The 12,160-nt window shown below is 47.3% G+C and overlaps 1 protein-coding gene across 2 annotated transcripts in view; it reads right to left on the reverse strand.

Annotated features, from left to right (window-relative positions):
• TLK2 (tousled like kinase 2) overlaps window positions 1-12,160 on the reverse strand; it is a 1,405,344-nt gene that overhangs the window by 533,549 nt on the left and 859,635 nt on the right. The window lies entirely within an intron of this gene.

Consider the following 12,160-nt stretch of genomic DNA (forward strand, 5'->3'; position numbering starts at 1 on the left):
CAGCGCACGGTCCGCGGAAAGAGAGGGGCAGATCGCCAAACAACAAACAATGCTCCCCTTGCTCAACCCTCCACATGGGGCAGCAGGAACTCAGGTCAGCAGAATATGGGCAATAGGTTTCCTTCCTTTAGTAAGCGCGTCCTGCGGCGCGTTAGAATGCGCCCAAATTTAAATGCCATGGGGGCGCGGGAGGGTCACTAGCCTCTCGTGAGACCGCGCTGCCCACTGGGATGTGAAGTACTGGGCAGCGCGCGGTCCGCGGAAAGAGAGGCAGATCGCCAAACAACATAGAACCCTCCCTTCACTCAACCCTCCACACGGGGCAGAAGGAACTCAGGTCAGCAGAATATGGGCAACAGGTTTACTTCCTTTAGGAAGTGCGTCCCGCAATCAATGAGGTTTATCGGCCTGTAGTTTCCTGGTTGAGAGCGATCCCCTTTCATGTAAATAGGGAGTATTTCTGCTCCTGCCCAAGTACCGGGCATGGATGCTCCACTTGCTATGGCGTTCACAAGGAGCTGAATATAGGATGCCCAGTTAGGTATGTCAGGTATGTCAAAGGAACAGATCAGCGGGGATGCAGTCGGGCCCGGGCACCCTGCCTCTTGGGATGAGTAAGGCATTTTCCACCTCTTTCTTGGTAAAGTGCAAGATGGAAATAGGAGGTGGCATATCAAAACAATCTTGTACCTCCTCACTGAGTGCAAACTGGGCTTTAAAGAGCGATACCCACTGATCTGGGGCTACATAATTCACTGGCACCTTACTAGGAGCACCACTGCCCCATTTCACCAAGTGCCAGAAGGTAGTCATGTTTCTCCCCGAACATGCCTTAAGCAGTTCGGCCCAGTGTTGTTCGTCCCAGTCCCTTTTAGCTCGCTATTGGACCGCCTTATATTCAGCCCCTGCTCTTCGTATATCGTCCCTGTTTTTTGACCTGATTGCCCTAGCTAGGGTTCTGTAGGCCGTGCGACAAGAAATATCATACCAGGCGGCCAGGGTTTTTTTGGTTTTAGAAATAAAAAAGCTGTTAAGCTGGTTAAATAGTTCCCATGGACCTGCATGACTATAGAGTTAAGCTCTTCCCGAGTAACACATGTTTGTAATGTACACAGTGCATTAACCACTGAAATACTCATTTGCTTTAGGTGCTCTTCTTTTCTAATCACGTTAGACCATTTAACCCTGGGCAAAGTGCTACACTCGCCTAGTTTGCGAAGTATGCGCTACTTCGCCCTACGCGAACTGCACGTAGCACAGTGCAAACACGCGTAGCATAGTGCAGCGGTCATTTTTTGCTAGCAAGCAAAATTAAATCCCGGCGAGACTTTTTCCTCGTTCACGATCAGCAACATCAAGTTGCCGATCGCGAGCGTGGAAAATAAACCTCCAGGCGAGATTCTCAACGCTGGGAGGTCAGGTTTCTCATTGCGAGTGGTTGCGTATGCTCGCGACCGCTCGCAATGAGAAACTACCAGTCCGCATTGAGAAAGCAGCTGCTCGAGTAAAAATCTACTCGAGCAGCAGAAAACTACGGCTTGCACTGTGCAAGATGCCGTTTTCAATGATTGCACAGGGCCGGATGCTTGTCCGCACTGTGCAATCATTGAAAAGGGTATCTTGCACAGTACGAACAGGGTACTACGCAGTTCGCGTTGTGCTATACGTAGTGCACTTTGCGTAGTGCTACTTCACAAACTACGCCCAGCCCTACATTTAACTCTCCTGGCATCGTTTGTCAGTAGTGTCTCCACGTAATCGATTTATAGCGCCAGACTAACACCATGAGGAGTACATGCAGGATATAAGGAGAGCACTAACGGGTTATGGTCAATCTCAGTACGTTCACAGACCACCATATCTATTAGGTTGGACCAGAATTCCTTGTTAAGCAGGAAGAAATCAATGCGACTACTGTGCAGCCCAGTGCCAAAGGTGTGCGAGCCCTGCTTATCTGAGGCTGATCTCCCGTTAACAGCCCTTACTCCTTGTTCCATACAAAACACTTAATTGCAGGGCTGCTCCAGTGCACTTTTTAATTGGAGGATCCAACAGTGGAATAAACCACTGAGCATCCTCCTCTGCATTGAGATTTACATCGTAAAGGTCCAGGGGTTCAAAGGTACAATTAAAATCACCAGCTATTATCAAATTATTATCACCTCTATATTCTGTTAAGAACATATCTAAAAAAATCAATAGTGGGAGAGGCTTTTCCGTCTTGCATACCCCTCGCATACACATTGATAAGCAGCAAGCAGGGTACATTTACCTGCTGTATCCTAATTATAGGAATGTACCTGCAATTGATGTGCAGCTCCTCCACTCTATCATGATTGGATTGTCTAACCCAGGTTGTAAACCCCCCCCGGTCTACCTCGCGGTCCACCTTCCGCTGACTTTGAAAAATTTAAATAGCCCTGGCGATATACATGATCCATAGCCCAGGTTTCTTGGAAGATCAGCATATCATGGCCCTCGATAAAGATGGTCCAATCTACTGAAGCAGTTTTTTGAAGGAGCCTAGCTATGTTCCAAGAGGCTAATTTGAGTCCTACAACGGCTCTGGGATTGTAGCTGCTACCTGGCGGGTGGCAGAGGCTACTTGCCTCCACTAGTCTAGTTACCCTTACATACGGATTGTTACCAATAGGTATTGACCTACACTCCCCTGCCTTGCCCGTCCTGTTCGCAACCAAAGCATTGTCACAACTTTGACTGTTCGGGGTAGTTGGTGAAAAACCTCCTAGGTTATTAGAACCTGATACCCGACCACCCTCACCCAACTCAACCATTGGAGGGAAAATCGTATTGTTACTAGTTAGCGACCAAGTCAATCTATATCCTCCAGGTTGGAAAAAAAGGCAAATCTATTGTGTGTGGGAACCGCATAATCATAGCGGCCTGGAGCTAGGTCTACGTCCCTTAGACCATCCCTTCCTCTTAAGTGGGCTGAAAAGTTAATGTAGAAGAAACCTAATGGCAAAATGTTAATGTTGTCCCTGCTTAGGTGCCCGGACCCTGCCCTATCTAGGATAGTTTGGACAAGACGCGGGGACCCAAAGCTCAGGACCACGCAGTCTCCTCTAAGGTCTTTTGGATATTTCCCAACCCACGCAATTCTACGTATCATTTTGAATTCACTAAATAGAGCGTTACCCAACCCAGTTCTAGAATTCAACAAATGAAGGGTTTTATTCTTAAGTGATGGCCAATGTTCATCACCACCTGAAGGGAGCACTGGCACATTCGATAATATGATAGTATATGGAGTGGGTTCAGGTGGAATATGAAGAGACTTACTAGGACTCTCAGCCCCTCCTTGTAAAAACCCTGAGTCTTGACGCTCTACTTGTTCCCTTCTATGGGAGACGTTGTCAGTAGGTATATGTATGCTCTGAGTTTACCAGAGGAGCCTTCTCTTTACTGTGGGGAGGGCAACCAACCACATTAGTGGGTATTCTACTTCCGGTCGCACTTACTAGACTTGGCCCATTCGATGCCCCTGACACATCCTCGATCACTAAAGGGGGGGAGGAAAAAAGATGCTGCTCATATTTTGCTAGTCTCATGTCTATACCAGACAGCTTTAATAATAATGGGTCAAGCATGGCAGAAAATGTATCTTCGAATTTAGTTAAAAGGACACCCTCAAAATTACTGGACACTTGTGTGTCAGTGCCCATGGTTCCTACATCTCTAACACCCGGAATGCCAGGGGCAGGAACAACATTGGAATCACCCTCACTACCCGCGGCGGTCACTTTCCTTTTTGCTATTTTGCATGCCTGATGCGTGGTTTTGGGCAAGCCACGCGCCTTCCTTTTTTCGTTTGTGCCTTCCCCACCTGTAACTTGTGTAGACGTTGGATGACGGGTATGTACCTTTAGAAGGGGTGTGGGCGATAATGATGGAATACTAGCTGCCACAGTAGACCCATTTAGTTGGAGCTCTTGGGGGGATATAACTCACTGAAAGCATACAGTCAAATGCTGTGTCTGACTCTGGAATGGGCAAAAGAGGAGGTGAGGAAGCTTCAGAGGAGACTCTATATGAATCTAAAGAGAGTCTCCTTTCTGTTAGCTCAATTTCATGAATTAAAACTGACTCTGCCCGTGTCAGAAAGGCATCCAGCATGCCAGCAATTACTGGCCCCCCTACCCCCTTACGCTTAGCCTTGATCATACTTTCAGGATGGTGACACTCAAGAACACTGCAGATAAATATTTACAGACAATAAAAATTCTGACCAGTTTCTGGGAGGCCGATGAAAGGGGGTGGCCCAGCCCTGTCTCTTTCTGGCACAGACTGGCCTGCACTTGGCACGGGTTTCGCCCGGGCGCGCCCGCACGCTGCAGGAGCCCGGCAGGCCTTTTGAGCGCCTCCTAGCTCTCTGGGACTGCAGTGTGCGTGCCGCAGAGGATGCTGGGAGGCGTAGTCCGTCTCTCTCCCGGCGTCCGATCTCCCAAAATGGTGGCAGTGACTCTGCGGTGGCGGCTTCAAGAACAAAGCTCCAGGTAAGGTTTACAGCGACCTCCCGTGCTGCGGGAGCCCGGCAGGATTTTTGAGCGCCTCCTTGCGCTCTGGGGCAGCTTCAGGGGCGTGCGCGCCGCAGATGCTGCTGGGAGGTGTAGTTCCCCTCTCACCCGGCGTCCGATCTACCAAAATGGTGGCAGTGACTCTCTGCTGTGGCGGCTCCAAGAACAAAGCTCCAAATAAGGTTTACAGCGAGCTCCCCACCAATGTAAGAAAGTGGCTCTATATATACTGGACCAAAGTGAGGTACAGTGTGTATAGAGGCTCCGGTCTCCAGAGGTTAATTTAGATATAACATTACTCTCTAAAGTGGTTTCTTGGTTGAGCAGTAAGGCAGTTTCAGAGGACAGTGTCAAGCATTTATGTCAGCAAATGGTCTCAACCACTAAATAACTGAACTCTAGGCCAATTGTTTTATATCAAAAGATATAGTTGTTTTATTTTAGAACCAACAGGTATCAAATGATACTTTTCTCAATATGAGTGACTTTAGGTAATTACTTTGTAAAAAGACAATAGACTTTGTAAGTACACTAGCTCCAGTGGTTGCAATAGACAACACAATTTCAAATACAATTTAACATTGAGCTCAATTGGTTTTCCTACATAAATGCAGTTGATTACTTTTAAGATTACTTTTCTAACCACAGGACAGGATCTTGGATTCAGTCACGGGACATAAGCTGTAAACAGTTAAGTAAAAGCGTTTTGGTTACAGTTGTGATTTTCAAAGAATATAAATGTATTTTCAAAGCCGACAAACTTTTCTGTGAAAACCAAGCAATGTTATCCTATGGGAGGAAATTCAATTCACAGGTAAAGTAGGTTCTCATTACTTTTGAAATCCAGTACTGGACTCCTGAGTTCAGCACTGGGACATCTACCTAAGACAAGTAAGTAATTACGTTTTGGTATTTGGTACGATTTTTAAAGAATATTTGTAGTTTGCAAAATTCGACAGAAGAAATTTCACAAAAAAACAGTCAATAGCTTCCTATGGAAGAAAATGTAGGTAACTGGTAAGTACAGTTAGGATTACTTGTGCGGTTCAGTACTGGGCTAAAAGGTACAGTACTGGTGTCTCTCCTGATCACAGGTGAGTAATTCGGAATTCATTATTCGGCTGATTTTAGATGAATATTTTAAAGTTTCAAAACGCCACACTTAGAAGAAATTTCAAGTGGAACCAGTCAATGTTAACTCACTTTCCGTTCCGTAGGTTATCGGCTTTTAGGTAAGTACTCGACTGGTGGAGTTAAGGTTTGGGGCATAGACTCAGGGGTCTCCCAGGGTCGTAAAGGTACAGTAGTTACACCCTCAACGGCACAGGGGCAGCTGGGTGCAGAGAGAGTAGGCCTAATGCAATCCAATGGAGGGTAGGGGGCCTTTGGTTGGTGGCTGCAAGCAAGCAGGCCACGCGGCTGTGGGAGCTGAGCTCCTGGTCACTTACTCAGAGCAAGTGGGGAAGTAGAGTAGGGTAGTTGCACTTCCAGCGGCACTCGGGCGGCTGGGTGCCGGGTGCTTTTGAGCCGTCGGGCCCTCAATGTTATCCAATGGGAACGTTAAACAGTGAACAATGGCTGTAATTAATTAATTGCAAGTTTATATAGCGCTAGGATCGACTCCCGGAGGAGTGTCTCCACGCTTCGACCGCTGCGAAACCCTTCCTGGCTTCCCTGAGAGATGGTCCCTTAATGGGTATCTCCAGGGTGAGACCAGGCATCCCCGGCGGTCTGGTGGGGCCGTTAGTGCAGATGAGGCAAGCTTATGCCCAGAGTTGCCGAGTGTGATCGCTGATCAGAGTGGGCACCGAGGCGAGAGAATTATCAAGTCCGCTGACCCTGGTCCAGAAACCTGCCGCGTCGGGAATCGAACCCTGGTTCCGGGCCGTCCTCTGCTCTCGGGTCTGCCGCCTCTAACCAGTGAGCCACACTACTGCACTGTAGGCTCGGAGACGGAGATTCTTCAGGTGCGACCACCACTTCGAGAGGTAAGTTGGGATCTTGGGGAAGAGGTAGGTACCCCAAAGGAAGGCACAGGGGGCCGTGGGGCGCCAGGGTGTCTTTTGGCGTCAGGAAATCTTATCCTCAGCTGGTAGCGGTTGGAGGGGTCCCTGGTTCTGAGGCTGCAGGCGTCGTCTTGGTCGTCGAGGAGGGTCTTTGGGCACTGGTGTAGTGTAGTTCCTATATTCCCAATAGGCTCTGCGCATTGGAAAAACAAACAATAGTTTAGACGTAGGACTGAAGTCGACTAGGTCTCTATTGAATATGTTAGACTTAATTGTGTGTGCCAGCTAGCTCAGAGGTCACTAGAAACTTTCTTGAGTAAACAAGGTGTTTAGCTTTCCTGAATAGACAAGAAGGGATTAGCGTCTGACAACCATATCACATGACAACTTTGTTCCCCCTGCAATAAGGAATATATCTCCAGAGTCGCGGAAACAATAGATAGCTATTTTACTCAGTCAATCGTGCATGCTTCGTTTCACCAGAGATGCAGAGAAATAGAAAGACGGGCGTTTTCAATAAAAGGGTTATTTATTGAGCAGTCTTCTTTCTCATGCAAGAGAAATAAATTGCTACAATTGCAATACTTGTCATAAAGTAAAGTGCGTACAGTAAATGTAAATGTAAATTTAGGATACTTGTAAAGCGCACAGCTGCCCATCACCGGGGCGTCCTGGCGCTCTACAACGCTGTGGAACCCTTCCTGGCTCTCCCTGTGAGATGCCCCTCCTGGGTACCCCCAAGGTGAAGCCAGGCATCCCAGTGTTGTAGGGGCCGCTGTGGAGATTAAGCAAGCTATTGCCCAGAGTTGCAGCGTGGGACTACATGATTAGAGTAGGCGCTGAGGCGAGAATTATCGAGTCCGCAGGCAAATGAGCCCAAGACCCTGCCACGTCGGGAATTGCACCATGGTCCCGGGCCAGACCTCTGCATCAGGGTCTGCCGCTCTAACCATTGAGCCACACTCCTCCAGTAAAAGGAGTATTATGAAATAATACTGTAAAAGCATTTATATGGTTTCTAAGTCATAAGATACTTAAAATGGATAAAATACATACAATGATAAAATAATGACTAAACTTACTCAACTGGTGTTTCTAAGATACGCCTACCCCAGTGTACCTAACCTAAGCCTAGTACAGGGAAGGACTAGATGAGTTACAGTTTTTGCCACGAATCTGAATCAAGAATTCTCTATGGGTCTAATCGGCTCCGTACCTTGGGTATAGAATGAAGTAGGTCTTGTATCTCTCTCTCAGGACTCGATCTCCCAGTAACCCGCGAGGGTATCAGGGAAACACTGGAGCTGGATTTCTCTGCAGGAGAAAAGACAGCGTCTCTCTCAGTGCGTCAGCAGGGAGGTTCGGCTTCCTTCGGCACTCGCATCAGCCGGGCGTCAGGCAAGTAGATAGCCGATCTGCTCCAAACCACTGTGTCTTGCTTAAGGCTGATGTTGGTATATTTATACCTGGAAGTTGCAGAGTTTGAAGTAAGGTCGGGAATTGCACCATGGTCCCGGGCCAGACCTCTGCATCAGGGTCTGCCGCTCTAACCATTGAGCCACACTCCTCCAGTAAAAGGAGTATTATGAAATAATACTGTAAAAGCATTTATATGGTTTCTAAGTCATAAGATACTTAAAATGGATAAAATACATACAATGATAAAATAATGACTAAACTTACTCAACTGGTGTTTCTAAGATACGCCTACCCCAGTGTACCTAACCTAAGCCTAGTACAGGGAAGGACTAGATGAGTTACAGTTTTTGCCAAGAATCTGAATCAAGAATTCTCTATGGGTCTAATCGGCTCCGTACCTTGGGTATAGAATGAAGTAGGTCTTGTATCTCTCTCTCAGGACTCGATCTCCCAGTAACCCGCGAGGGTATCAGGGAAACACTGGAGCTGGATTTCTCTGCAGGAGAAAAGACAGCGTCTCTCTCAGTGCGTCAGCAGGGAGGGTCGGCTTCCTTCGGCACTCGCATCAGCCGGGCGTCAGGCAAGTAGATAGCCGATCTGCTCCAAACCACTGTGTCTTGCTTAAGGCTGATGTTGGTATATTTATACCTGGAAGTTGCAGAGTTTGAAGTAAGGTTCGGACATAAGACGTCACTAAGAACTGGCAGTTCTTTCAGGACTCTCAGGAGTTTAAGGACAAAGCAGGGGGAATTCCCGGGCTGCTGGAGGCTTGGTTTGTTTAAGAACACGTTGTACTTTCTAGGAGTCTATGGGAGTAGCCCTGCCGAATTTGGACTGCATTGACTATGACTTAATATGGATATGATTCTTATGCCTTTATAAGGATATGATTTGTCATAACCCCATAAGGGCATAAATCGGGAATATCTACTTAGGGTCCTAGATACATTCACAACACTGGACTCCGTGTCACAGTCGCTCGGGGGACGTCTACGTGGTCTTGGTTCACTCAGGCATTAGCCGGGCTCAGCGGGTGCAGAGTGGGCTGGATTCCCGGTTCCAGGCTGGAACCAGGGGTATTGCTGTTTGAGCAGAGCCACTGCTAGTGGGAGTCCCAGTCTTTTGGAAGGTACAAGGCAGGCAGGTTCTCCAGGGTTTTCAAGGTTGCTGTCCGCTGGAGATGCCAGAGTTTCGAAGGAGCAGGTTCAAGGATCAACAGGCCTGTAGGGTTCTGGGGCAAAGTCAGTGGGCGTTGGCCTTTTGTTCGCAACTGTACGGCAGGTCTTCTTGTTTCTTGTTCTTTTTGCAATCGGGATCTGAAGAAGGAAGGTTCAGGGTGCCCCTAAATACTGAATTTAGGGGCATTACAGGTAGGGCAAGGACCAATAAGTCCCTGTCCTGGGGTGGGTACACCCCTAGCCTGCTCCTCTCCTGTGGGAGGGGGGCAGGAGCCTAGGTGTGATTGGGCAGGGCTCCCCATCTTCAAGATGGCCGGAGTCGTGCTTCACCTCGCCTCTCCCGCCTGAGGTGGTGGGGTTGGCATAGGCTGGCACACCCTCTTTCCTCACTTAGGATTTCCCGCCGTTCTTCTCACCAGAGTGGGTGTCAGAACCGGTGGGGGCAAGTTGCTGAGTACAGCAAGTGGCCTTGAGAAGCTCACAAAGGCAGTATGCCTTTGGGATAATACAGAGTTGAGCAGCTGGGTCTTAGAGGATTGCACTGCAAGGCCTAGTCACAAAAGTACAATAGTATATTGCCCACCTCAAGTAGCCTGCTGCTTATAGACCACAAAAAAAGAATCACAAACAAATTGGATGAGAGGCATTCTGGGGGAGAAGGCTTGGCACCTCGTCCCAGGATGTGAATTGTTCCAGGCCCCCGAGAGCGGCAGGCTTTCGACCAAGGGGTCCAGAAACATGTCTGGTGGTGGCAGCCTCGGTAGCCACACAGTCAGGACACTAGGAGTTGGTTAGGTATCAGGGGGCATCTCTAAGATGCTCTCTGTCTGGTGTTTTACATTAAATCCCACACTGGCATCAGTGTGGGTTCAATGTGCTGAGAAGTTTGATATCAAACTTCTCAGTCTTCAGTGAAGCCATCATGGTGCTGTGGAGTTCGTAATGACAACCTCTGAGCACCATATACTCTTATTGGCAGCACTGCACTTACAGTGCCCAGGAATGGCCCTGGGTACTGTAGGGGTACATGGCTCATGCACCTGAGCCCGCACCACTGGCATAGGGCACCCAGCTAGAGGGGTGACTGATGGATGCCAGGGCAGTGAGCTTGTGGGCATGGCACACAGGGTTGTGTGCCATGTCGACTCTCTGTTTAGTTCTGTACTTAGACACTCAGCCTACAAAGGCAGTGCGTGGGTGTCAGGGTAAAGGGCCCCTAAGGGTGGCACATTAAGTGCTGCAGCCCTTATGGGGTCTTCTCTGGTCACCATGCCCTGGGTACCTAGGGTACCATTTACTAGGGGCTGACAGGTGGCCAGAGATGCCCATTGGGTTTTAGTTGCAACACAGTTTTAGGGAAGGAACACAGGCCCTGGGCACCTGGTTGGCAGGGGCCCAGGTCACACTCAGTCAAAGCACATCAGCAAAAAGTGGGGGCATACCAATGCAAGAAAGATGGCACTTTCTCACAAGTCTGCAGCACTACTCGCTACAAATAGATGCTTACAGGGCAAGAAACATACTCCATTTGTAGCATATTTTGGCTGCAGATGCACATTGTATGCGTAGACTGTAAAGCAGTATTCCTCTTGCGGTGGCGTTGGGAATCAAGTGATGTATTTGCCTGAAATAATTTGAGTAGAACGGTTTGACCCACTAGAGCTTGTTGTCTGGCTTGTACATCCACAATAGTGTTTGGTAAAAGTGTGTGGGTTTTATCCTTGTTTGCTTTACAAATGTGTGTTAGCGAGATAGTACCCAAGAAAGCAATTGATGCTTATTCTTCCCTTGTGGAATTAGCCCTTGGCGTTGTGGGTTGTGTTTGTTATGCTTTGATGTAGCACATTTGTATACATTTAACTATCCATCCAGTGATTCCTGCATTGAGATGGCATCACCTTTCCTTGGATTTTAAAAAGCTACAAATAGTTTTGCTTTACTAAATGTTTTTGTTATTTCCACATAGTACATAATGGCGCGTTTAACATCTAGTGTAACACCCTTTCTGCAACTCTTCCTGGGTTTGGAAAGAAAAGCAGTAAATTCTACGTCTGATTTAAGTAGAAAGGCGGTATAACTTTTGGCAGACCCTTTGAGTTTGTGCACAGGCAAATCTTGTGTTGGATTCGTTGAAAATAAGGTACCTTAATAATTAGTGCATGTATTTTGCTTACTCTTCTTGGTGATTTAATTGCAACAAGGAAAACCACTTTCCTTGTAGTTCACATTTATGTAAAGGTTCAAACAGTGTGGACATTAATCAGGTGAGCATAATGTTTGAGTTCCAGGATTGCACAAGAGGTGTACGTGGTGGAATGACTCTTGAATTCCTCCATGAATCCTTTAATGACATTTGCAAAAAAGCAATTGTTTTCGGTTTTGTAGGTATGCAACATTTGCTGCTAAATGCAGCTTTATATATGTGTATGTTAAATGTGATCTTTGAAGATGTAGCAAGTAACAAAGCAGTTGTTGGCGATGAAAGATTTATGTTGTTTGTAGTACAATAGTGAACAAATTGCTTCCATTTTGCTGCAGAATACACTCATTTTGTTCTTCTGGCTTCCTTTAAAATGCCCAAATGTGCTGGAGGTAATTGTAGGTACACAAATTCTACACCATGAAGAACAGATTACAAGACTGAGCTGTTGAACATTGGGGTGCCTGACTCTGCCCCCACTGTGAGTGAGAAGATCTGGAATGTTTGGAAGATTCTCGTTATGGACATTGGCTGTCGTGCCCATGTTAGAATTAGGAGTATAATCTTTAGTGATGTTTGTCAGAGTTTCCGGACCACATAAGGAATGAGTGAGAGAGGTGGAAAAATGTATTCAAGTATTCCAGACCAACATATCCATAGAGCATTGCCTTTGGATTGTGGATGTGGGAGCCTGGATGCAAAGTTTTGACATTTTGCTTTTTCTAACTCTGTGCTTAGCAGAACATTCTACCCTGTTATGTTGGGTAGAAATGCCTTGAGAGCCATTAGTATAGCTAGTAGCTCTCGAACATTGATGTG

The sequence above is a fragment of the Lissotriton vulgaris genome, chromosome 5 (assembly GCF_964263255.1).
Source record: "Lissotriton vulgaris chromosome 5, aLisVul1.2, whole genome shotgun sequence".
Classification (NCBI taxonomy): Eukaryota; Metazoa; Chordata; class Amphibia; order Caudata; family Salamandridae; genus Lissotriton; species Lissotriton vulgaris.